We start from the raw sequence: 24,103 nt of genomic DNA on the forward strand, positions 1-24,103 counted from the left end.
AGTTCCGTTTCCGGAACTGCCTGCCAGATCCGTAAAAACATATGCAAACTGATGGCATTTGTCAGACGGATCAGGATCCTGATCCGTCTGACAAATGCATTGAAATGCCGGATCCATCTCTCTGGTGTCATCCGGAAAAACGGATCCGGCATTTATTTTTTTTCACATTTTTTGCGGTCTGAGCATGCGCAGACCGCAATGTCGGATCCATTTTGCCGGAACACTCGGGGCCGGATGAATGCATTTCAATAGGAAAAAATGCCGGATCCGGAATTCCGGCAAGTGTTCCGGAATTTTGGACAGAGATAAAACCGTAGCATGCTGCGGTATTATCTCCGTCCTGAAAAGGCAAAAAGACTGAACTGAAGACATCCTGATGCATCCTGAACAGATTGCTCTCCATTCAGAATGCATTGGGATATAACTGATCAGTTCTTTTCTGGTATTGAGCCCCTAGGACGGAACTCTATGCCAGAAAAGAAAAACGCTAGTGTGAAAGTACCCTTACTGGGGGGGGAGGGAGGGTGCCCTGTTGATAAACTTGCTGTAGGGCCTAGTCATTTCTAGTTGCACCATTGGATTTAAGCCATGAACAGAATGAATAGAGGGGGAGATTTTTAATTTCCCTTGTTTCAGAAAAGTGGCGTTAAAAAGCTGCAAACTATGTGTTTGCAACTTTTTAACTGTGCCTTTAAAAAAAAAAAAAGGGGGGCGTGACAATGGCAAGGAGGAGCTGATGCAGAGCGTGCAGCACCCCTCCCCCTTTCAGGATGGCAGAGCGGCAGCTGGCAGAGTGTTAGCTATAATGTCCAGCTAACACTCTGCTTGAAACGGCCGACATCGGTGCTGGCTTTAACCCCTTCCATGCTGTGGTCCTTAGGGACCGCTGTATGGAGGGTCTAACCATTGGGCCGCTGCTCTGCCCTGGCAACAACCCGATGCTTGAAGGGTTAATCTCTCCCACGCACACAACCGTCCCACCCCCTCCCCTTCAAGATGCCAAGATGCAGAGCGCGCGGCCCCCCTGCCCCCCTTTCAAGATGGCAGAGCACACAGCACCCCCACCCCCACCATTTCAGGATGGCAGAGCGGCAGCGGGGTAGAGAGTTAGCTGTACGGAGGCGTTAACCATCGGGCAGCAGCCGATGCTTGAAGGGTAAACTGAGGGAGGAATTTCCCTCCCCCATCGGTCTGCTGCGCTGTGGCAGCATCCTGATGGTTACCATGGCAACCTGACGTATTCACAGGCATCCGGTTTGCTGTGGTATAGCTAAGCCTGATCAAGCTACTGCTAAAGGCGGGAGCCTGATCATTCTTAGTGTGAGTTCAATACACTGCAGTGTACTGCAGTGTATTGTAAGCCATCAGACCCACTGGATCTTCAAGAACCTAGTGGGTCTGGGTCCAAAAAATGTAAAAAAAAAAATAAAAGTGAAAAAAGTAAAAAAGAAAAAAAATTCCTATATCCACACATAATTGATTAAAAATGTAAAAAAGAAAAAAAACACTAAACATTTTTTGTATCGCTGCGTCTGTAAGGACCTGATCTATAAAAGGATTATGTTACTTTTACCGCATGGTGAACACAATAAAAAAAAAAGAAAAACTATGATAGAATTGCAATTTTCCCCACCGCACTTCCCAAAAAATGGAATAAAAAGTGATCATAAAAGTCATGTTTATCCAAAATTAGCGCCAATTAAACCGTGACCTAATCCCACAAAAAATTAGCCCCTGCATAAGCCAATTGTCCAAAAAATATGGCTTTCAGAAAATGGAGACACAAAAACGATTTTTTTTTTCAAACATGCTTTTATTGAATAAAATAAAGTAAAAAAAATGCACATATTAGGTATCATCATGTCCGTAATGACCTGCTCTATAAAAATAGCATGTGATCCAACCCATCTGGTGAACACCATAAAAAACGTGCCAAAATTTTTTAGTTTTTATCACCTTACATGACAAAAAGTGTAATACCAATCAATCAAAAAGTCTTATGTGCCCCATAATGGTACCAATCAAACCGTAATCTCATACCGCAAAAAATGAGATCCTACCTAAGACAATCGCCCAAAAAAATAAATAAAAAATATGGCTTTCAGAAAATGGAAACACAAAAACATGATAATTTTTCAAAAATGTTTTTATTGTGTAAACTAAAAAAAAAAAAAATGCACATTTTAGGTATCGCTGTGTCCTTAACAACCTGCTTTATAAAAATAGTATGTGATCCAACCCGTCGAGTGAACGGCGTCAAAAAAAAAAAAAGTGCCAAAAAAGCAATTTACGTCACAAAAAGTGTAACACCAAGCGATCAAGGCCAGCAATCTCAGCAACAGCCACCAGTCAGTGTCAGAAGTCTCAGCCACTAGCCGCATTTAGTAGTCTCAGCCACAGCCAGCACTCAGTGCTAGCAGTCTCAGCGACAAGCCACAGCCAGCGATCTCAGCCACAGCCACCAGTCTCGGCCACCAGCCACAGCCACCAGTCAGTGCCAGCAGTCTCAGCCACAGCCACCAGTCAGTGCCAGCAGTCTCAGCCACAGCCACCAGTCTCGGCCACCAGCCACAGCCACCAGTCAGTGCCAGCAGTCTCAGCCACAGCCACCAGTCAGTGCCAGCAGTCTCAGCCACAGCCGCCAGTCTCGGCCACCAGCCACAGCTACCAGTCTCAGCCACCAGTCAGTGTAGTCAACTTCCCTTGCCATTTAATATAGACTGTTCTTACTAATGTTTATGCACTACTATTCTAGCGCCCGTTATTGTAACGGGCTTAATGTCTAGTACTTTTAAGTGCTAACAGTGTGGCCAACCCCTTTAACATAATAAATCTGTACAAAAATCCAGGATATCGGGGTTAAATAGTCCAGATTTATGTGTTTTTATGCCATTTTGTTGTGGATTCCATGCTGATTTTCTGCATATGAATCTGCACAGTGTGTAGGTACCCTTAGGTAGGTGGTTTTAATCTTATGGCTGAACATTTTTGATAATTTATGCAGTACCTTTGGAGAAAAACATGTTATATTTTATCTGATTAACTTTCAATTCACACGGTCACAAAAAGATCATTTCCCTATGTAATGACAGTTTTGCTCCTGACAAAGTGGCTGTCATTTGATAGTGATTGACAACAGTTCACTGAGCAGGATGACAAATTGTGAAACGGCAGATCAATCTGTTTTGCCCATTAGGTAATGAGAGGAAAATGAGAGATGGATGTCAATAGAATCTTGCACTGCTGCTTAAATGTGTTCTAAGTACTTGAAAGTCAACAAGTTTACTTTTATTTTCCAGCAATTCCACCCTAAAGGTAATTACATGTGGATACAACCAGTGATCATTTATAAATGCAGAATTAGGGCTGATTTAAAGAAAATCTACAAATAGTTTTGTTCAAAATGCTTCAGTCAAGAAAGTGCAGCTTTTGCAACATTAAACTGGTCATAAATATTAGAATTTTCATAAAATATATGTAATGACAATTTTTGGTGGTAACAAATAGAGATGATCAAAGTTCTTGAAAATTTGATTCTGCTCCAGGGGCGGATTAAGTGCATGATAGGCCCGGGGCTGTCTACCCAACTCGGGTCCCTCTCTTTATTTTAGCTACATTTTTTTTCTGTATGCTGCAGTGCTTCATGAGCGCCACAGTCTCTTCCTAGGCCTATGACATCACATTCATCGTTCACATGGTCTAGGTGCAGCTCAGTTCCATTTGAGTGATTGGGTCTGAGCTGCAGTACCAAGCACAGTGATATCAAATGGGCAGTGCTGTGCATGGTAAAGAGCAAAGAGGCTACGGCGCTCACTGGAACATTGTGGTCTCCTCAAGCAGCTGATTAGCGGGGGTGCCAGGAGTCCAACCCCCACCATCTTATAACTCTCTGAGTACAGATGTCATAGATGTTACCTGCAGTCTTATGTAACACCCCACATAACACAGTAAATTATTGCGTTATGTGGGGTGCTACATAGGACTGCAGGGGACATCTACTACGTTATCTGTACACAGAAAGTTATCACTGTTATCTGGGCTGTTACAAATTTGCCAAATTTTAAATACATATGATTATAATAAAAAAGACTTGGAGGAGAATACAGCACCACATACCTCTTACATCCAGGGACATCTCCTGGCATGTAGACCTTCTCTTTCCTCTTCTCCTGCTTCTGACCCAGACCGCCATGACAAATTCTTTCAGCCACATCTCGTCTCTACAGAGTTTGTTACACAGACACGTTAGATTTCTAAATTTTTCCATCAACCTCCTCATCCTGGTGTCCCAACAATGTCATCCTGCTGCCACTCCCAATACTGTTGTGCTCCACAATGTCCCAGGTACTATACTGCTGAAAAAATAGTGACCCCAGTAGACATAATTGTGGTCATTTATCAAACTGGTGTAAAGTAGAACTGTCTTAGCTGCCCATAGCAGCCAATCAGATTCCACCTTTCAGTTTCCAAAGGAGCAGTCAAAAATGAAAGGTGAGATCTGATTGGTTGCTAAGGGCAACTAAGCCAGTTCTACTTTACACCAGTTTGATAAACTATCCCAAAGATTCCTATAGTGTCTACAGCAATTATAATGCCCCCTAAAGTGCCCAGTAATAATAACACCCTATATTGTGCTCCAGGTAATAATGCCTGTATAGTGTCCCCAAAAATAATGTCCCCTAATATGTCCTGTAATAGAAATGCCCCTACACTGCCTACCCAATAGCAATGTCCCCCACATTGACACCACATAGTAATTTCCCCCACACTGCCCCCATATAGTAATTTCCCCCACACTGCCCCCATATAGTAATTTCCCCCACACTGCCCCCATATAGTAATTTCCCCCACACTGCCCCCATATAGTAATTTCCCCCACACTGCCCCCATATAGTAATTTCCCCCACACTGCCCCATATAGTAATTTACCCCACATTGCCCCATATAGTAATTTACCCCACATTGCCCCATATAGTAATTTACCCCACATAGTATTTTCCCACACACAGTAATTTCCCCCACACTGCCCCATATAGTAATTTCCTCCACACTTCCCCCATATAGTTATTTCCCCCACACTACCCCCACGTAGTAATTTCCCCCAAACTGCCCCCACACAGTAATTTCCCCCACACTGCCCCACACAGTTATTTCCCCCACACTGCCCCATATAGTAATTCCCCCAAACTCCCCCATAAAGTAATTTCCCCCACACTGCCCCCAAATAGTAATTTTCCCCACATAGTAATTTCCCCCACACTGCCACCATATAGTAATTTCCCCCACACTACCCCCATAAAGTAATTACCCCCACACTACTCCCATAAAGTAATTTCCCCCACACTGCCCCCCAAGTAGTAGTTTTCCCCCAAACTGCCCTCATAAAGTAATTTCTCCAACACTGCCCCATACAGTAATTTCCCCTACACTGTCCCCCATGTACGGATGTAGTAGTTTTCCCCCACACTGCCTCCCATGAAGTAGTTTGCCCCCACACTGCTGCTACAAAGTAATTTCCCACACACATCCCCCATAAAGTAATTTGCCCCCACACTGCCCCATTAGGTAATTTGCCCCCACACTGCCCCCAAGAAGTAATTTGCCCCCACACTGCCGCCCATTAAGTAATTTGCCCCCACACTTCCCCCATTAATTAATTTGCCCTCACACTGCCCCATTAAGTAATTTGCCCCACACTTCCCCTAAGAAGTAATTTGCCCCCACACTGCCCCAATTAAGTAATTTGCCCCCACACTTCCCCATTAAGTAATTTGCCCCCACACTGCCCCATTATGTAATTTTCCCCACACTGCCCCATTAAGTAATTTGCCCCCACACTGTCCCCATTAAGTAATTTTCCCCCACACTGCCCCCCATTAACTAATTTGCCACATGTGATCATTTGCCCCCACTGTCCCTGCAGTAATATGACCTCCTCTGCCCCCAAAGTTGACACACACACACAAAAAAAATAAAAAAAAAATAAATGTTAATACTTGTGTCCATGATGATAAGGCAGGCACGCGTACAGCAAAGCCCTGCTTCCTGGCACAGACACGCAATGATGTCATCACGCACCCCGGCATCGGGCTTTTACTACCACATAGGCCTCAGGCCTACTAGGCCTGAAGCCTATGGCGGTAAAAGGCAGCGGGGCAGGGAACTATGTACATTTCAGTATGTGGGTATTCGTGTCGGTGTTGAGCCACCCAGCGATGCCTTTGAGCTTTGTGAAGAATTCATTTATCAAGAAAAGCATTTCTTTGTAAGTAGTAGGTGCAATGATGGAATGGTGATTGTGCCGCTCTCCATCAATGTACCCCTCAGATGCTGTGTTCATCGCTGATCACAGCATCTGACATTAATGTTAATCTATAATAAAAAATAAAAAACAGGAGTGGATCTAAAACAGAGATGACACATGAACCGAAAATTTGCATGTCTTCTACCCACTCCTTCTCTTGGCTACCAAATCATAAGCCAATTCGGATGGGACCATACAGGCCTTAAAGCTGCTACACAGACAGGATCCATTGTGTGTCTAATTTATCTTCCTTCTGACAGAACAGAAGAAGTGTCAAATAAATGATGATATAAAGAAATCTGCAGCACTCGCCAGTATGAAAAATCCAAAAAGTGGTTTTATTCCAAAAACATCAGGAGAATGCAACGTTTCGACCTTCCTTGGTCTTTTTCAACATTGTTTGAAAAAGACCAAGGAAGGTCGAAACGTTGCATTCTCCTGATGTTTTTGGAATAAAACCACTTTTTGGATTTTTCATACTGGCGAGTGCTGCAGATTTCTTTATATGGTATTGACGCTGGGATCACTTGCCAAGATCCGCATCTGCCTTGCACCACCATTACCTGTAAGGTATTTATTCATGGTTGTCCCTACATTCTTTTTGGGATCAGTAGTGCTGCCAAACTTTTGCATATTAAATAAATGATGATGTCAGCCAGGCCGAAAGCCAAAATAGTGGACCAGTCATGAAGTGGGGAAGGGTGGGAACAGCATGATAAGTCCATAGAGTGAACCTATGACATAGTGGTGAGGTCGAAGCAGCATGAGGAGACCAGAGAGTGGCCCAATGACAAGGTCTGGAGGTGGAAGCAGTATGAGGAGGACACCGAGTGGCACAATGACAGAGTCTGTAGGTGGGGACAGCAGCAGCATTAGGAGAAGGCCACCGAGTGGCACAAAGACAGAGTCTGGAGGTGGCGACAGTATGAGGAGGCCACAGAGTGATACAACAACCGAGTCTGGAGGTGGCAGCAGCATGAGTAGGCCACAGAGTGGCACAATGACCAAGTCTGGAGGTGGCAGCAGCATGAGTAGACCACAGAGTGGCACAACGACAGTCTGGAGGTGGCAGCAGCATCAGGAGGAGGCCACAGAGTGGCACAATGACCGAGTCTGGAGGTGGCAGCAGCAGCATCAGGAGGAGGCCACAGAATGGCACAATGACCGAGTCTGGAGGTGGCAGCAGCATGAGTAGGCCACAGAGTGGCGCAACAACAGAGTCTGGAGGTGGCAGCAGCATGATTAGGCCACAGAGTGGCACAATGACGAAGTCTGGAGGTGGCAGCATCATGAGTAGGACACAGAGTGGCACAATAACAGAGTCTGGAGGTGGCAGCAGCATGAGTAGGCCACAGAGTGGCACAACAACAGAATCTGGAGGTGAAAATCACAGAAATAAGATAATAATGCACTTTGTAAAGTAGATGCAAGCATTATATATGGACAAAGTCCTCACTCTGATATGATCATATCTGAGACACTTAGCCAATATATTTTGATCAAAACACATCTGAGCCCGCCTACCAAGCGCCAAGGTGGTCTCAGGTCAGGCAGGTCCTACGCTAAACCTACCTAAGCCATTGGGCTTCTATATTCAGGAGCGCAGACGCCGCACATATGGTGTGCTGCTCCTAGTCACCTCCATGTGCATCAAGCAACCAATGGGAGGAGGATCAAGCACACCTATATGTACCACCTAATCAAGGCGCTCTATTGGATAGGAAGGGCAAAAGTGCAAAGGAATGCTACTCCCAAGATAAAATAGGTGCACATTCACACTTGAAGGTGCCACTCCCTCAAGCAAATACTACATAGACAAAAAAAATCACAGAAAAAACTAAGATAAAAACATCCTGCACGGTATGATATACAAATGATATACAAATAAAAATTATTTCTTCAAATAGTGTTTGTCACTCTGTGTAGATGCGGTGACGCAGCAAAACCGCAGACAAATGCTGCACTACCTAAATGCACTATATAGAAAGTATATTATTGGTATATAACACCACTGCTTCAATCATTATTTTGGGGGGGCAACTGGTATATCACACCAGTAGAAATTATTTGTTCCAATAGCGTTTGGCACTCTGTGTGGCTGCAATATCGCAGCAGAACCGTACACAACTGCTGCACAATACAATTGCACTCTAATATACTTTCTATGTTAGAAAGTATTTATAAATATATTACACCCCTCAGTAAGTCACACCTATCGATAGCAAACCTATACCAGTCCTTAAAAGGATTTTTGTTGCCCTATTAGCTAGCGTTTGGTGTCCCTAACAGTCTGTCCCTGCTCCACACAGCAACCTCTCCCTACCCTGGCAAAAGACTGAATGTAAAATGGCGCCTGGATCAGGTTTATTTATAAGGTAGGGGGTATGTCCATGTTCTGAAACGTCTCAATTGGCTGTCCTGTACCACCTGATGGATGTGTCATGGGTCAAAGTTCTTCATAATGTAAAAGAATATGGCGGGCACGAATATCGCCATATGTTCGCATGTTCGGAGAATCGCGAACGCGCAATGTACGCAGCGAACCGACCGCCGAGCAAACCGCAAGGCCATCTCTATTGGCCAACACATGTAGCTAAATAGTAGTCTGCAATGTTGGGCAGGCTGAAGCCTCCGTATCTTTTGTTATCTTTGGAGAATGCTCCTGGCTATACGGGGTCTCTCTTTGTGCCAGATAAAGGCGTTCAGCAGGTGGTTAAGCTTCGTGAAAAAGGAGCCCGGCAAGGGGATTAGCAATGTCCTGAAAAGATATAGCAATTTAGGTAATACGTGTTGTTGGAAAGCTGCAATGCGTCCCACCCAAGATAATTAGGCTTTCTCAATGTTTTGCATATCTGCAGTCCAGATTGTTATCATAGGACTGAAGTTGGTTTTGTACCGAGAATTAAACGCGGCCGTAACTTGGATCCCTAAGTATGTAATTTGTGCGGATTGCCAATCAAGTCTAAATGTTTCTTTTAGACAGTGTAGAGTATCCACAGGGAGGTGAAAATGTAAAGCTCGTGATTTTCCCTCATTCACTTTATAATATGAAAGCAATTTATAGTCATGTATTTGTCACAGACGTCCCGGCGACAGTGAGTAGCAGGAGATCTGTGAGACTTGCAACATACAGCTTCTGTGCCTATGGATTGTTTGTGGTTAGATCTCGGGTGAGTTCCTGGTGCTTCCATAGCCTCTTTGAAGTTAACTCTTTCCTTTCCCTTTTGTATTTTGTTTGGGTTCTGTGTGTTGCAGTTCCCTATTGTTTGTATTAGGCCTGAAATAGACTCCTGTTCGTCCTTCCTTTTGGAGGAACAGGTAGTCTCGTCCCTGCCATTAGTACCAGGGTCCTATAGGGCTAGATAGGACTCTAGGTATTCCTGCGTATGAACTCGCCTACCTTTGGGGTCTGTTCATACTGGTAATCAGTCAGGATTATGGTTAGGGTTTTCACTAGGAGGTGTCCATCTTCCTTCCCCAGTTCTCAGGCCTGAATCCCTGTTTCCTCCTTCCCTTCTATGCTTGTTGTGGTGTTTCCCTCCCACACTAAAGACTGACAGTATTAATGACATGACTGTAGCCAGAGATGTAGTGGGGTTGGATAAGCTAAGTATAATATAATCTGCGTATAGTGATATGCAATGCTGTCTGCCGCCTATATCAATGCCTGTTAGTTCAGTGGATTGTCTAATTGCCTGAGCCAACATCTCCAGTGATAATATGAAAATGAGCGGGGACAATAGGCAACCCTGTATCGTGCCATTGGTGATATAAAAAGTATCTGATAATATCCAATTCGTTAGCACCCGGTCCGAAGGTTTCGTGTATAAGGCCATTATTGCGGTCATTAGTGGTTCTGGAAATCCAAACTTATGGAGCACTGAGAAGGCGAACAACCAATTAACTCAGTCGAACGCCTTCTCGGTGTCCAATGTAACAAGGATTGCAGCAAGGGCATGATGGATAATATAGTCGACAAGGTTTATGACTCTCCTTGCGTTGTTAGTAATTTGTCTTCCGTGAACAAATCCCACCTGATCAGGTGCCACCAACTGGGGGATATGGGGGCCAATCTGTTAGCCAGAATTTTGGCATATACCTTAAGATCAGTGTTTAATAATGAGATGGGACGGAATATTTGGGGGACATCAGGCGCCTTCCCAGGTTTGGGCAGGGTTACAATGGTGGCATTCAACATTTCTGCTGGGAAGTCGCCCTCGGTCATGGCACGAGACAGGGTTACATGGAGATGAAGGAGTAGTGTAGGGATAAATGTCTTATAGTAGGAGTTAGGGAGTCCATCTGGACCTGGGCTCTTATTGGCAGGGAGGGATATAATGGCTTTTTCAATTTCTTCTTGGGTCAGTGGCATGGTAATAGAGTTTAGAGAAGATTGGTTTAAACGGGAGAAAGTCAGTTTGTCCAGAAAGGCATCTATTGTATCCTGTGAGACAATTGTAGTGGTAGGATCATCTCTGAGATTGTATAGGGCATAATAAAATGACATGAATCAGTTTGCCAGAGCCTTGGGCTCATATATGTTATATGTCTTAGTTGCATCATATAGAAAGGGAATACGTGAGCATATTGCCCTGGTTTTCACTGTTTGAGCTAGCAGTGTACCTGCCTTATTGGACTGGGAGTAATAGTGTCGTTTAAACCTTTTAAGGGAGAGCTTGTATTTATGGAGACATTCACTCAGTTTATTGCGGGTGTCCCTTAGTTTCATTGATGTATCCAGTGTAGCTGTACGTTTATTTTGGGATTCTAGGGATTGCAGTTGGGCTAATAGGTCATTCAATTCTTTTTCTCTAGTTTTCTTCACTCTATGACCTAGTTTAATAAAAATACCCCTTATAAATGCCTTATGGGCTAGCCAAACTGTAGAGGAGTGTGAGACTGAGGAGGCATTGAATTAGAAGTATTCTTTTAAAGAGGCATCAGTCTCAGGTTGGTATCTAGTGTCTGCCAAAAGATATTCATTCATTCTCCACAGTGAGTTCTGGGGGGCATTAAATGTCTCAAGAATTGTCAAAGAAATAGGAGCGTGGTCTGCCCACGTAATGGTTCCTATAGTGGAGTCTTTGGCGGCTGGTATAGTGTCTCTCTCTAAAAGGAAATAATTAGTGTTGATCGAGCATGCTCGGCCTAACACCGCGTGTGCTCGAGGACGATGCTAGAGTCTCCTCCCCGCAAGTTTGTTGGATGCTACGCAGCCAATAAACGTGCAGGTAAATACTGCCACTCACTGTAATGCCGTAGCCATGTTGGTTACTGGCATTACAGTGATTGGCTATCCGAAACGCGTCATCGGGTGCTATAAAGCACCTGATGACTCGTGGTTCGGCCAGTCTTAGTCAGGGAGAGCTGTGCTGTAGAAGGGACAGATAGTGTAGCAAATTTTTTTATTTTTTTTTAGGCAGGGTTGGTGTTAGAGACCCAAAAGTCCTTTTAAGGACTATTGTTGTGTCTGGCAGCAGTATATATTTTTAGTGCAACCTGCGCTAAATTGCGTGCGATTAGAGACCCAAAAGTCCTTTTAAGGACTATTGTTGTATCTGGCAGCAATATATATTATTAGCACAACCTGCGCTAAATTGCATGCAATTGTTTGGCCGCTGCAGACACCGACATTATCTGCGCTACATCTCCTATGTAACGTGTGCGCAGCCTAAAAATATCTGTGACATCCAGTGTACTTTTTCCGTAGATGGTGTCCGCTGCGGACAGTGACATTACGTGTGCTACATCTCCTATATAGCGTTTGTGCATCCTAAAAATATCTGTGACATCCAGTGTACTTTTTCCGTAGATGCTGCGGACAGCAACATTATCTGCGCTACATCTCCTGTTTAACGTGTGCGCATACCAAAAATAGCTGTGACATCCAGTGTACTTTTTCAGTAGGCGCTGCGGACAGCGACATTATCTGCACTACATCTCCTGTTTAACGTGTGTGCATACTAAAAATATCTGTGACATCCAGTGTACTTTTTCCGTAGACGATGTCCGCTGCAGACAGTGACATTACCTACGCTACATCTCCTGTATAACGTTTCCGCATCCCAAATATCTGTGACATTGACTGTAATTTTTTTCTTATCCGCTAGTGACAGCAGCGCCATTACCTGTGGTACTTCTCCTGTATAATGTTTCCGCATCCCAAATATCAGTGACATTGACTGTAATTTTTTATTATCCGCTGGTGACAGCAGAGACATTACCTGCGCTACATCTCCTGTATAACGTTAGCCGCTGGTGACAGCAGCAACATTACCTGCGCTACATCTTCTGTATAACGTTAGCCGCTCGTGACAGCAGCGACATTACCTTCGCTACATCTCCTGTATAACGTTAGCCGCTGGTGACAGCAGCGACATTACCTGCTCTAAATCTCCTGTATAACGTTAGCCGCTGGTGACAGCAGCAACATTACCTGCGCTACATCTTCTGCATAACGTTAGCCGCTGGTGACAGCAGCAATATTACCTGCGCTACATCTCCTGTATAATGTTTGCACATCACAAATAGCTGTTACATTCCCTGTAATTTTTGATTAGCCGCTGGTGACAGCAGCGACACTACCTGCACTACATCTCCTATATAACATTTGCGCATCCCAAATAGCTGTGATATTCAGTTTAATTTATTTGCACATACACATACACTTAAAAAACCTGCGCTACTGTACGTGTGACATATTTGCAAGCATATATACCATTTAATATGCAGAAGGCGAGCAGTAAGGGACGGGGAAGTGGCCGTGCTGCTGATGGTGCAGAGGCTGTGGCCTTGGCCACGGTGAAACTGTGCCTGCTGCCAGAGCACAAGAAACACACTCATCCATGGTACCTAGCTTCATGTCCCAGTTTGCAGGGCGGCGCAGGTCATCACTGTCGAAGTCACACCAGTGCGACAAGGTGGTCGGTTGGATTGCAGCAGATAATGCTTCCAGTCGGTTAAGCACCACCCTGTCTTCCACAAAGTCCAGTCTCAGCAGCCAAGAGTCTGGTAAACAGAATCTTCACCCTGATCCTCCTTCCTCCCACCATGGAGAGTCTTGGCAAACAAGTGATCCCACACTCGGATATTCCGAGGAGGTCTTTCTATCGCCATTCCTTGATTTGGGACTCTCACCAAGCCCGCTTGAAGAGGTATATGAGGAAATCATGTGCACTGATGCCCAAACTCTTGAGCATCCACAGTTACAAGAAGATGACGGTGGGGAACGGCAATTATTGTCTCAAGAGGTTGATGATGAGGATAAGACACAGTTGTCAATAAGTGAGGTTCTTGTTAGGTCAACAAGTCAGGAGGGTGACCAGAGTGAGGAAGTGGAAGAGGAAGCTTTAATGTCTGCATCCTAACTTTATTGAATGGTAGCTTTTCTAAGCTCATGTATGAGGGCATTGATGTGAAGAGTAATTTACCGTAGAACCACGTTATGTATAATACTACTGGTAAGTCTCTATTAGTGAAAAATTTTTCCATGCGATCAGAGCATATAACATGTAGTAGATTTTTACACAAGTATTTAGCAGAACAAAAGATCTATTTTTTTAAATTTATATAGAGGGAACTTCAAATAATTGCATAAAATGAGTAATGTTATGAAAAGGATATTGAGACATAACAAGCATAGTTACTCCCGTGTTGTAAAGTTAAATATATAAATTAATGCTGAAATCAGTCTTAGTCAAGTTGTTTAGAAAAAAAAAAAATAAGTCCTTAAATAATTCAGCCAGTGTGATCTTTATGGCCAGAGGCAAAATAATCAGTCTTAGGTCCTCTTTTTTGAATACCTGAGCATTAGAAAAAAAGAGTAATTGCTTAGTCGTGTTTTACAATTGATTCTCATTATAGATGTGGTTAGCGGTCTGTTAGGTCATAAGAGAGAGATAGCCTTTGCATAGTTAAATAACAAACAATAGAAAGGTCTTGTTGCATATTCGAAAGGAGAACTTCTATCCACGAACATTTCAGGTGACCTCACAGCACAACTTTCTCTAAGTCAAATGTACACTTACTGGGCTAAATGCAATGTTTAACTAATTTGATGTAAATAGTGCTATTTACTTCATTCTGCATTTTCAATTTGTGAAAAATATATAAATAATAAGTTTATTATATGCCATTGATCTCTAGGAGATAATTAAAAAGTAACTGTCCTTGTACAAAACCTTTGACATGAGTAGCATATCAGAAGTTTGGAGTCATGGGGTTGACAGACCTACCAATCACTATGATGAAGGAGAAGAAGGAATCCGTTTGATAGCTCTGTCCATTCAGTGATCAGCGCTCTTTGTCTCTCCTTAGTAGCTAAAGATGGGCTCCTAGACTTCTGAGAGCTAGTTTTTTGCCCCTTCATCTTAGAGATTGGTGGTGGTCTCATCACGAAGATTTGATCAAAACTTATATCACTATGACAGGGGACACTATGAGAAGACACACTAAAAATACATATCAGTTAAAATGTATCTCATAGAAACTTTCCCAGAATCTTAATCATTGCTCACTAGTGTCGCCCATTTTCAACATCTCATGACTCCTGGCTAGAGTTGAGCGGACACCTGGAAGTTCGGGTTCGACAGGTTCGGCCGAACTTTGCAAAAAAGTTCAAGATTGGGACCCAAACCTGACCCCGAACCCGAATCCTATTGCAGTCAATAGGGACCCGAACTTTGGAGCACTAAAATGGCTCTAAAAAAGTCATGGAAATGGCTAGAGTGCTGCAAAAGGCAGCAAAATGTGGTTAAGAGCATGGCAAGTGCTCTGCAAACAAATGTAGATAGAGAAATGACTTAAAATAACATAAAATACATTAAAAAAAATATAACCTTAATCTAGGAGGAGGAGGTCCATATGGAGTAGAAGGTTGAGGAGGCGGTGGATGTGGCGGTGTAGGTGGAAGCGGCGGTGGAGGAGGAGGTAGCCAACACTAGTTTTTGTTTTTTATTTTATTATTTTTATTTTTTGTTTAAATTTTAGTAGACCCAAAACATTGGGAAATATAAAAAAAACAAACAAAGAGAAAGTGTGCTGGAGTACAACAATGGCTGGGTGAGGCACATGTCTATTCTGCACAAGGTACGGACAAGTCCTTTGGGATCCCTGCCTAGTTCATTTTAATGAACGTGAGCTTGTCCACATTGGCTGTGGACAGGCGGCTGCACTTGTCTGTGATAACCCCCTCCTGTCGTGCTAAACAAACGTTCAGACAATACACTGGCTGCAGGGCAGGCCAGCACCTCCAAGGCGTAAAGGGCAAGCTCAGGACATGTGCCCAATTTGGAGACCCAGAAGTTGAAGAGGGCAGACCCATCAGTCAGTACGTGTAGGTGTGTTCACACATACAGCTCCACCATGTCGCACGTCCCCATGACGTCCACGATCCAATTGGATATTTTCTCTATTAACTTTCGATGTTCTTTTATGCGCCTACCATGGTGATCACGGGTAACGGGGAATCAGGGTTCCATGCCGGAGAGGGAGCCTGAGAAAGGGATATCCCATCCAAGGGAGGTCAATGGCTGAAATCTGATTGGGTGCAGATGTGGGACAAGTTATTAAAGCGGAAGAATCGATGGAAGGCAGGAGGCGCGTGGCAATTACCCACTCCCGACTTGGAGAGGTAGTGACGATAAATAACAATACAGAACTCTTACGGTGCTCTGTTATTGGAATGAGTAATAAAAAATTACAGGGAATGTCACTGCGGTATTTTGGATGAGGAAACGTTAGCCAGGAGAGGCCCTGCTGCCACTTTGTTGACTCTAGATAACTTCTGCCTGATCGCACGTCCCCATGATGTCCACGATCCAATTGGATATCTTCCCTATCAACTTTCAATGTTCTTTTATGCGCCTACCATGGTGATCACGGGTAACAGGGAATCAGGGTTCCATGCCAAAAAGGGAGCCTGAGAAATGGATACCACATCCAAGGGAGGTCAATGGCTGAAATCTGATTGGGTGGAGATGTGGGACAAGTTATTAAAGCGGAAGAATCGAAGGAAGGCAGGAGGCGCGTGTCAATTACCCACTCCCGACTCGGGGGGTAGTCACTAGTGATGATCGAGCATGCTCAGCTGAGTACCGATTTGGCTCAAGCATCGCGTTGCTCGGCAGATCCGAGCGCTCTGCCGAGTACCACATGTGCTCGAGCGCCATGCTCGAGTCTCCTCCCCGGACGTTTGGCGCCTTCTAGGCAGCCAATAAACATGCTGGTAAGTATTGCCATCACTGTAATGCCATTAGACATGTTTTCTACTGGCATTACAGTGATTGGCTGGCCGGAACACGTCATCGGGTGCTATATAACACCCGGTCACGTGGGTTCGGCTCATTGCGAGTCAGGGAGAGCTGCTGTTAGGAAGAGACAGAGCGAGTGTAGAGCGAATTTGATCTCAAACCTTTCAGAAACCCAAAAGTCCTTTTATGGACTATTGTTAGAGGTGGCAGCAAAATGTATTTTGGGGGAATAATTTATTTGTGTCAGGGCGACCGTTAGTGACATTCATTTTCTGCATTCTACAAACGCTGCTTGCTGTGACCAGTGAGAAGCAAATCAGCACTGATATCTAGGCCATGTGTGACGCCTATATTTAATCCAAATTTCAGTTACAGTCAGTTTCAGTATTATACAAACTCTGCTTGCTGTGACCAATGAGAAGCAAATCAGCACTGATATCTAGGCCGTGTGTGACGCCTATATTTAATCCAAATAGCAGTTACAGTCAGTTTCAGTATTATACAAACTCTGCTTGCTGTGACCAGTGAGAAGCAAATGCAGCGTACTCAAGTTGTGTGTAATAGGTGTTTCTGGGTGATGTAGTGCAATATACACTAACCTGGTACGGCTGACTCTCCGCAAGGGCAGGTGATGGTATATAACTGTTCGTGACGCCAGTGCCAATTAGACGGTGGCACGCCGTTTGCGGATAGCAGGAATAAATTGAGGAACACGTGGTATTAAAACCAAACTCCAACTTTAGTAGTCATCATCAATACAGGGACATTAGTGGAATCACAGTTCCTTTGCATACAGTCGATCTTGCAATACGGTTGATGCAGGCAATTACAATTTTAGCAAGGTGATTACAGAGTGTTGAACACAGGACTTGCAGCACAGGAGCTTGCACTCTATTTCTGTCTGATCCTGGAATATAGCAATTCTTCACCAAGGCCCAATAACCTAGCTCTGGCTTTATATCCTTGGTTGTAGCTTTATAAAAGTACCTCCTCTGTTATTCTTAGTACCTCTTGCTTTCCCGATCTTTGCCTCGGTCCCTCTCAGCTTCCTCAGGCTCTTTAGCTAAGATATTCCTGTTTCTGCATATGGGAATTCAGGAGGGAATCTTCTCCTGGACAGCAGGCTTCAGGCCTGGACTTGTCTCAGACATTGTCTAATCTCCAACTGTAGATTACAGACACTAGACTCCGTCTCTCTTTCCCTTCCCTGACTGGGCCTTATATAAACTAGGGCTCTCTAGCTCCCTCTAGTGACTAGAAGCTGGAATGACACCCCTATCAAGCCTGTACATGCAAGTGTCATAGTAACAGGGAAACACATAGCATTGCATTACATGACATTTTATAAAACTGACATATAACAACTTCTCCATAACTAAGGAGGGACGACAGCACACCAAGTGACACTTTGGTAGTGACGGGTATTACAGTCCCCGTACACTACACAAATCTACACTTATTTCTAGACAGTGTGCGAGGCCTATATTTAATCCAAATAGCAGCTACAGTCAGTTTCTGTATTGTTCAAACTCTGCTTGCTGTGACCAGTGAGAAGCAAATCAGCACTGATATCTAGGCCATGTGTGAGGCCTATATTTAATCCAAATATCAGTGACATCCAGTGTCAATATGAAGAAGGCGAGTATTAAGGGACGGGGAAGTGGACGTGATTCTGATGGTTCACGCAGAGGCCGTGGCTCAGGGCGCGTTGCAACTGTGCCTGCTGTCAGAGCACAAGGAAAACAGTCATCCACGATACCTAGCTTCATGACCCAGATTGCAGGGCGTCGCAAGATAACACTCTTGAAGTCAGACCAGTGCGACCAGGTGGTCGGTTGGATTGCAGCAGATAATGCTTCCACTGGGTTAAGCACCACCCTGTCTTCCACCAAGTCCAGTCTCAGTAGCCAACAGTCTGGTCAACAACACAATCCTCACCCTGATCATCCTTCCTCCCACCATGTAGAGTCTGGCCAAACAAGCGATCCGGTACTCGGATGTTTTAGATAGTCAGCTCAGCTGAAGATCCTCACCCCTAATGTTTTAGTGGGTCCCCAGCAGGCCATCTATCATACTTTACCTCTCCTGTATAACGTTTCCTCATCCTAAATACCTATGACATTCCCTGTAATTTTTTTGTACTCATTTTAATGACAGGCTCTCTTAAGAGTCCTGTATTGTTATTTATCGTCACTACCTCCCTGAGTCAGTACTGGGAAATTTGCGCGCCCCCGCCTGCCTTTCTTGGAAGTGGTAGCCGTGGCCATCCCTCAGGCTCCCTCTCCGGAAGCGAACCCCGATTCCCCATTACCCGTGGTCATCATGGTAGGCGCAAAAAAGAACATCGAAAGTTAATAGAGCAGACATCCGAATAGATCATCAACATCACAGGGACGTGCGATCAGCTTAGAAGTTATCTAGAGTTAACAAAGCGGCAGCAGGCCCTCACCTACAATTTTTTAAACGGTCAGCTCAACATCCGTTCCTCTTCCAAGATCATTATCATCAGCTGATAGTCTGGTCAACACAATCGGGGGTCACGTAACTAATTAGCATGGAGGAGTGTCTTTGGTTATCGGAATGAACCACACAAATTGACTCGATCCACACGCTCAAAACGGCCATGCACCACCACCCACAGAATCGCGAAATAGGTATCAATCTGTCAATCCTTTCTGTGTCCGGGCCGGGTGAGGCTTCCCGTGCGTAGTCAAATTAAGCCGCAGGCTCCACTCCTGGTGGTGCCCTTCCATCAATTAGTTTAAGTTTCAGCTTTGCAACCGTACTCCCCCCCGGAACCCAAAGACTTTAGTTTCCCAGAAAATGCTCGGCGGGAAATGGGAATAACATTGCCGGGGAACGTCTTCGAACCTCCAACTTAAGTTGTTGATTAATGAAAACATTCGTGGCAACAAAGGTTTCGGCTGTGGTTCGGCTTGTGCCGGTACAATGAATTTCACCTCTACAGGTACAATACGGATGCCACCGGACATTCCTCTTCCAATGAGTTCAGTTTGATCGTCCAAAAGTTTGGTCAACACAATCAAAACCCCTGGCCGTCCCTCTTAGTCATGGCCCCAGTTCCGAAAATCACAAAAATTTTTGTCTAAACTTGCTCTTTATATAAAAGTAAATATACAGGAAAGAATGTTTCCTAACAATTTTTCATCTAAAATCGCTTTTATCTTCGGTTTTGTGAGTTTTATGGTCAGTCTGTAAAAGTGGCGTACAACTCGGACAACATCGTTACCAGCAGCGACATTGTAGTCCAAGATGCATCCAGACATCCTCCCCATGCTGTCCCCGACCCATTTCGGTGGTGTTTCCATCAATTTCTGACCTTTTCATATGAACCAGGCACCCTCCCCTCTTCAGAGCAGGGGGTGTCTGGTTTAATGCTCGGGTCCTCCCATTGACTGGTATAGGGCTCGGGTGCTCGGTAGATAAATATCAATCCAGGACTCTTAAGATGCCCTGTTATTGGAATGAGTAATAAAAAATTACAGGGAATGTCTCTGCGGTATTTTGGATTAGGAAACTTTATACAGGAGAGGCCCTGCTGATGCTTTGCTGACTCTAGATAACTTCTGCCTGATCGCACGTCCCCGTGACGTCCACGATTCGATTGGATATCTTCCCTATCAACTTTCAATGTTCTTTTATGTGCCTACCATGGTGATCACAGGTAACGGGGAATCAGGGTTCCATGCCAGAGAGGGAGCCTGAGAAAGGGATACCACATCCAATGGAGGTCAATGGCTGAAATCTGATTGGGTGGAGAGGGTGGGTCAAGTTATTAAATTAAATTCAGCACATGCACCAGGCAAGGGATGTGCGTCAAACCAGCTAGGCCCAGAGCTGCTACGAGATTTCGTCCATTATCGCACACCACCAGGCCGGGCTTGAGGCTCACTGGCACCAACCACTCATCGGTCTGTTGTTCCATGCCTGTCCACAGCTCCTGCGCGGTGTGGGGTTTGTCCCCCCAAAAGAAAGGTTTCAAAACTGCCTGCTGTCGTTTACCCCTGGCTGTGCTGAAGTTGGTGGTGAAGGTGTTACGCTGACTGGATGAGGAGGCGGTAGAGGATGATGAAGTGGAGTATGAGGAGGAAGCAACAGGAGGCAAAGAGAAATGCCCTGCAATCCTTGGTGGTGGAAGGACATGCACCAAACTGCTATCCGCCTCATGCCCAGCCGCCACTGCATTTACCCAGTGTGCTGTTAGGGAGATATAAGGTCCCTGACCGTGCTTACTGGTCCACATATCCGTAGTTAGGTGGACCTTGCCACAGATGGCGTTGCACAGTGCACACCTGATTTTGTCCCCTACTTGATTGTGCAGGGAAGGGATGGCTCGCCTGGAAAAGTTGTGGTGGCTGGGCACAACGTACTGTGGGACAGCCACCGCCATCAGATTCTTAAAACTATCCGGGTCCCCCAGACAGAATGACAGCAATTTAAAGGCCAGAAATTTGGAAATGCTGGCATTCAGGGCCAGGGATCGCGGGTGGGTGGGGGGGGGGGGGGTACTTCCTCTTTCGCTCCAGTGTTTGGGAGATAGCTGAACGATTTCATGGGACATTGTGGAGATGCTTGGTGACTGAGGTGGTGGCGTTGCTGGCACATCCTCTGTTCATGGGGTGGCAGGTACCACTGTCACTCCAGAGGGGGATGAAGAGGCCGAGACTGCAGCAGAAGAGGAAGCAGGAGGAGCCAGAGACCTTATTTTGTTTTTGAGGTGTCTACTCTACTGCAGCTCGTGCTTTGCACTTAGATGCCTGGTCATGCAGGTTGTGCTCAGGTTGAGAACGTTTATGCCTCGCTTCAGGCTCTGATTGCACAGAGTACAAACCACTCGTGTCTTGTCGTCAGCACATTGTCTGAAGAACTGTCACACAAGGGAACTACTTGGAGCTGGCTTTGGTGTGCTCGGTCCCTTAGTGCGGTGGGCAGTAGCAGACGTACTGTCTAGGGGACAGCCGCTTCCTCTTTTGCACCCTGCTCCCTCTTCTGCTGTGCTGGTGCCTCTGTGCGACCACTGCCTCTTCCTCCGAACTATACAGGTCACTTGCATGACCTTGATTCCATATGGAGTCGAGGACCTCATCATCCTCCACATCATCTTCCACCCAGTCTTCACCCCTGCCTTCCTTGTCGGTCTGCACACTGCAGAAAGCCCCAGCACCTGTGTTTTGTCATCATCCGAGATGTGCTGTGGTGGTCCTCCCATGTCCTCATCCTGAAACATAAGTGGTTTGGCATCGGTGCACTCAATCTCTTCCACTTCTGGGGCAGGGCTATGTGGATGGCCCTGGGAAACCCTGCTAGCACAGTCATCAAAAAGCAGAAGAGACTGCTGCATGACTTGGGCCTCAGACTGCTTGGCTGACTTGCAAGGGGGTGAGGTGAAAGACTGATGGCCATGGGCTGCAGGTACCAACTCTGATATTTCAGAAGGGGACTGGGTGGGAGACAATGTGAAGGAACTGGAGGCACTGTCAGCCACCAAATCAACTATTACCTGTACTTGTTCTGGCCTCACCATTCGTAGAGCGGCATTCGGGCCTACCAAATAACGCTGAAGGTTCTGTCGCCTACTCGCACCTGAGGAAGGTTTTTCACTTGTGCGTGTAGCTGGCACAGATCGACCACGTCCTCTCCCTGCAACAGGAGCTCCACCAACACCAGCAGCACCATGACCAGGGCCATGTCCCTTATTTGACGCTCTCCTCATTCTTTGCGTTCACCCACCAAACTAACAGATGTTTTATGTCAGGCGACAATGTAACCGCCAATAGTCCACAATTAAGTTCACTGACAGTAAGGCTGTGACAGTGTCATAAAGAGAAAACATTTATTGAGGTCACACAACAGTGTGACAGGCGAATTTAATACAATTACTTCACAGTCACAAAATTTTTTAATTTGTCAACCAACAATGTAACAGCAGTATTGACTGGTTTAATTGGACTGTCAGAAATGCAGCGCAGACCGCAAACGTACTATCTAGCACAAAAAGGGTGTTTTTTTCAAACAACATTATAACAGCAGTATTTATTTAACAGTATTAGTGGACTGTCAGAAATGCAGCGCAGGCTGCAAATGTACTATCTAGCACAAAAAGTGAGTTTTATTTCAACCAACAATGTAACAGCAGTATTTAAAGGTTGTATTGGACTGTCAGAAATGCAGCGCAGGCCGCAAATGTACTATATAGCACAAAAAATTAGCTTTTTTCAACCAACAATCTAACAGCAGTATTTAACAGTTTTCGTGGACTGTCAGAAATGCAGCGCAGGCTGTAAATGTACTATCTAGCACAAAAAGTGTGCTTTTTTTCAACCAACAATGTAGCAGCAGTATTTAACGGTTTTAGTGGACAGTCAGAAATGCAGCGCAGGCAGCAAATGTACTATCTAGCACAAAATTATTATTTTTTTTTCAACCAACAATGTAACAGCAGTATTGAAAGGTTGTATTGGACCGTCAGAAATGCAGCGCAGGGCGCAAATGTACTATATAGCACAAAAAAATTAGCTTTTTTCAACCAACAATCTAACAGCAGTATTTAACAGTTTTCGTGGACTGTCAGAAATGCAGCGCAGGCTGTAAATGTACTATCTAGCACAAAAAGTGTGCTTTTTTTCAACCAACAATGTAACAGCAGTATTTACTGGTTTTAATGGACTGCCAGAAATGCAGCGCAGGCCAAAAAATTTACTTTCTAGCACAAAAAATGGGAATTTGTCAACCGACAATGCAGTATTTACTGGTTTCATTTGACTGTCAGATATGCAGTGCCGGTGTCGCTTTAGGTCACACAAATATGTGACAGACTAATATAATTGAATTATTTTCACTGGCAGGTATGCACTGCAGGCCGCAGGGGTACTTGACCACCAAAAAAAGGAAATTTGTCCCCCTGGAATCTAACAGATGGATTTAATGAATAGATTTTCCTTGTCAGATATTCAGCACAGGGGTACTTCACAGAAAAAAATGTGAATATGCCCCCCACCCCCCTTCCCGGGGGCCTTAAGTCACAGATGGATTACCTATATTATTTTCCCTTTCCCTGGCACATATGCAGTGTAGGTGTCCTTAAAAATATCTAGATGTCACCCACTGAGCTACCAGAACAGGATTAAAGTAATGTCCCTGGCACACATGCAGTTGCAAGTGCACTGAACTTGCAAAAATGGTCGCCGACGCCCACCTAACAAACAGACTGATCAAAGCTTATTTATCTGTGGCACTGGGCTCAGGGGTACAAAAATGTAGCATAGCACCCACAAAAATAATCGCTGTAGTTTGCAGATTTAACACCAAGAACACCAGAATTGTTTCCTAATCTCTCCCTCACAGCTGCAGCATCCTCTCCCTTCACTAGTAAGAGCTAATGTGACGTCCGGCGCTACGTTACTCTAGCTTATATAGAGGCTGGGTCACATGCTGCACTGGCCAATCACAGCCATGCCATTAGTAGGCATAGCTGTGATGGCTTCGAAGGGCACATGAGTTAAACGCTTGTTGATTGGCTGCCCTGCAG

This window comes from Bufo bufo, chromosome 2, assembly GCF_905171765.1.
Source record: "Bufo bufo chromosome 2, aBufBuf1.1, whole genome shotgun sequence".
Lineage (NCBI taxonomy): Eukaryota > Metazoa > Chordata > Amphibia > Anura > Bufonidae > Bufo > Bufo bufo.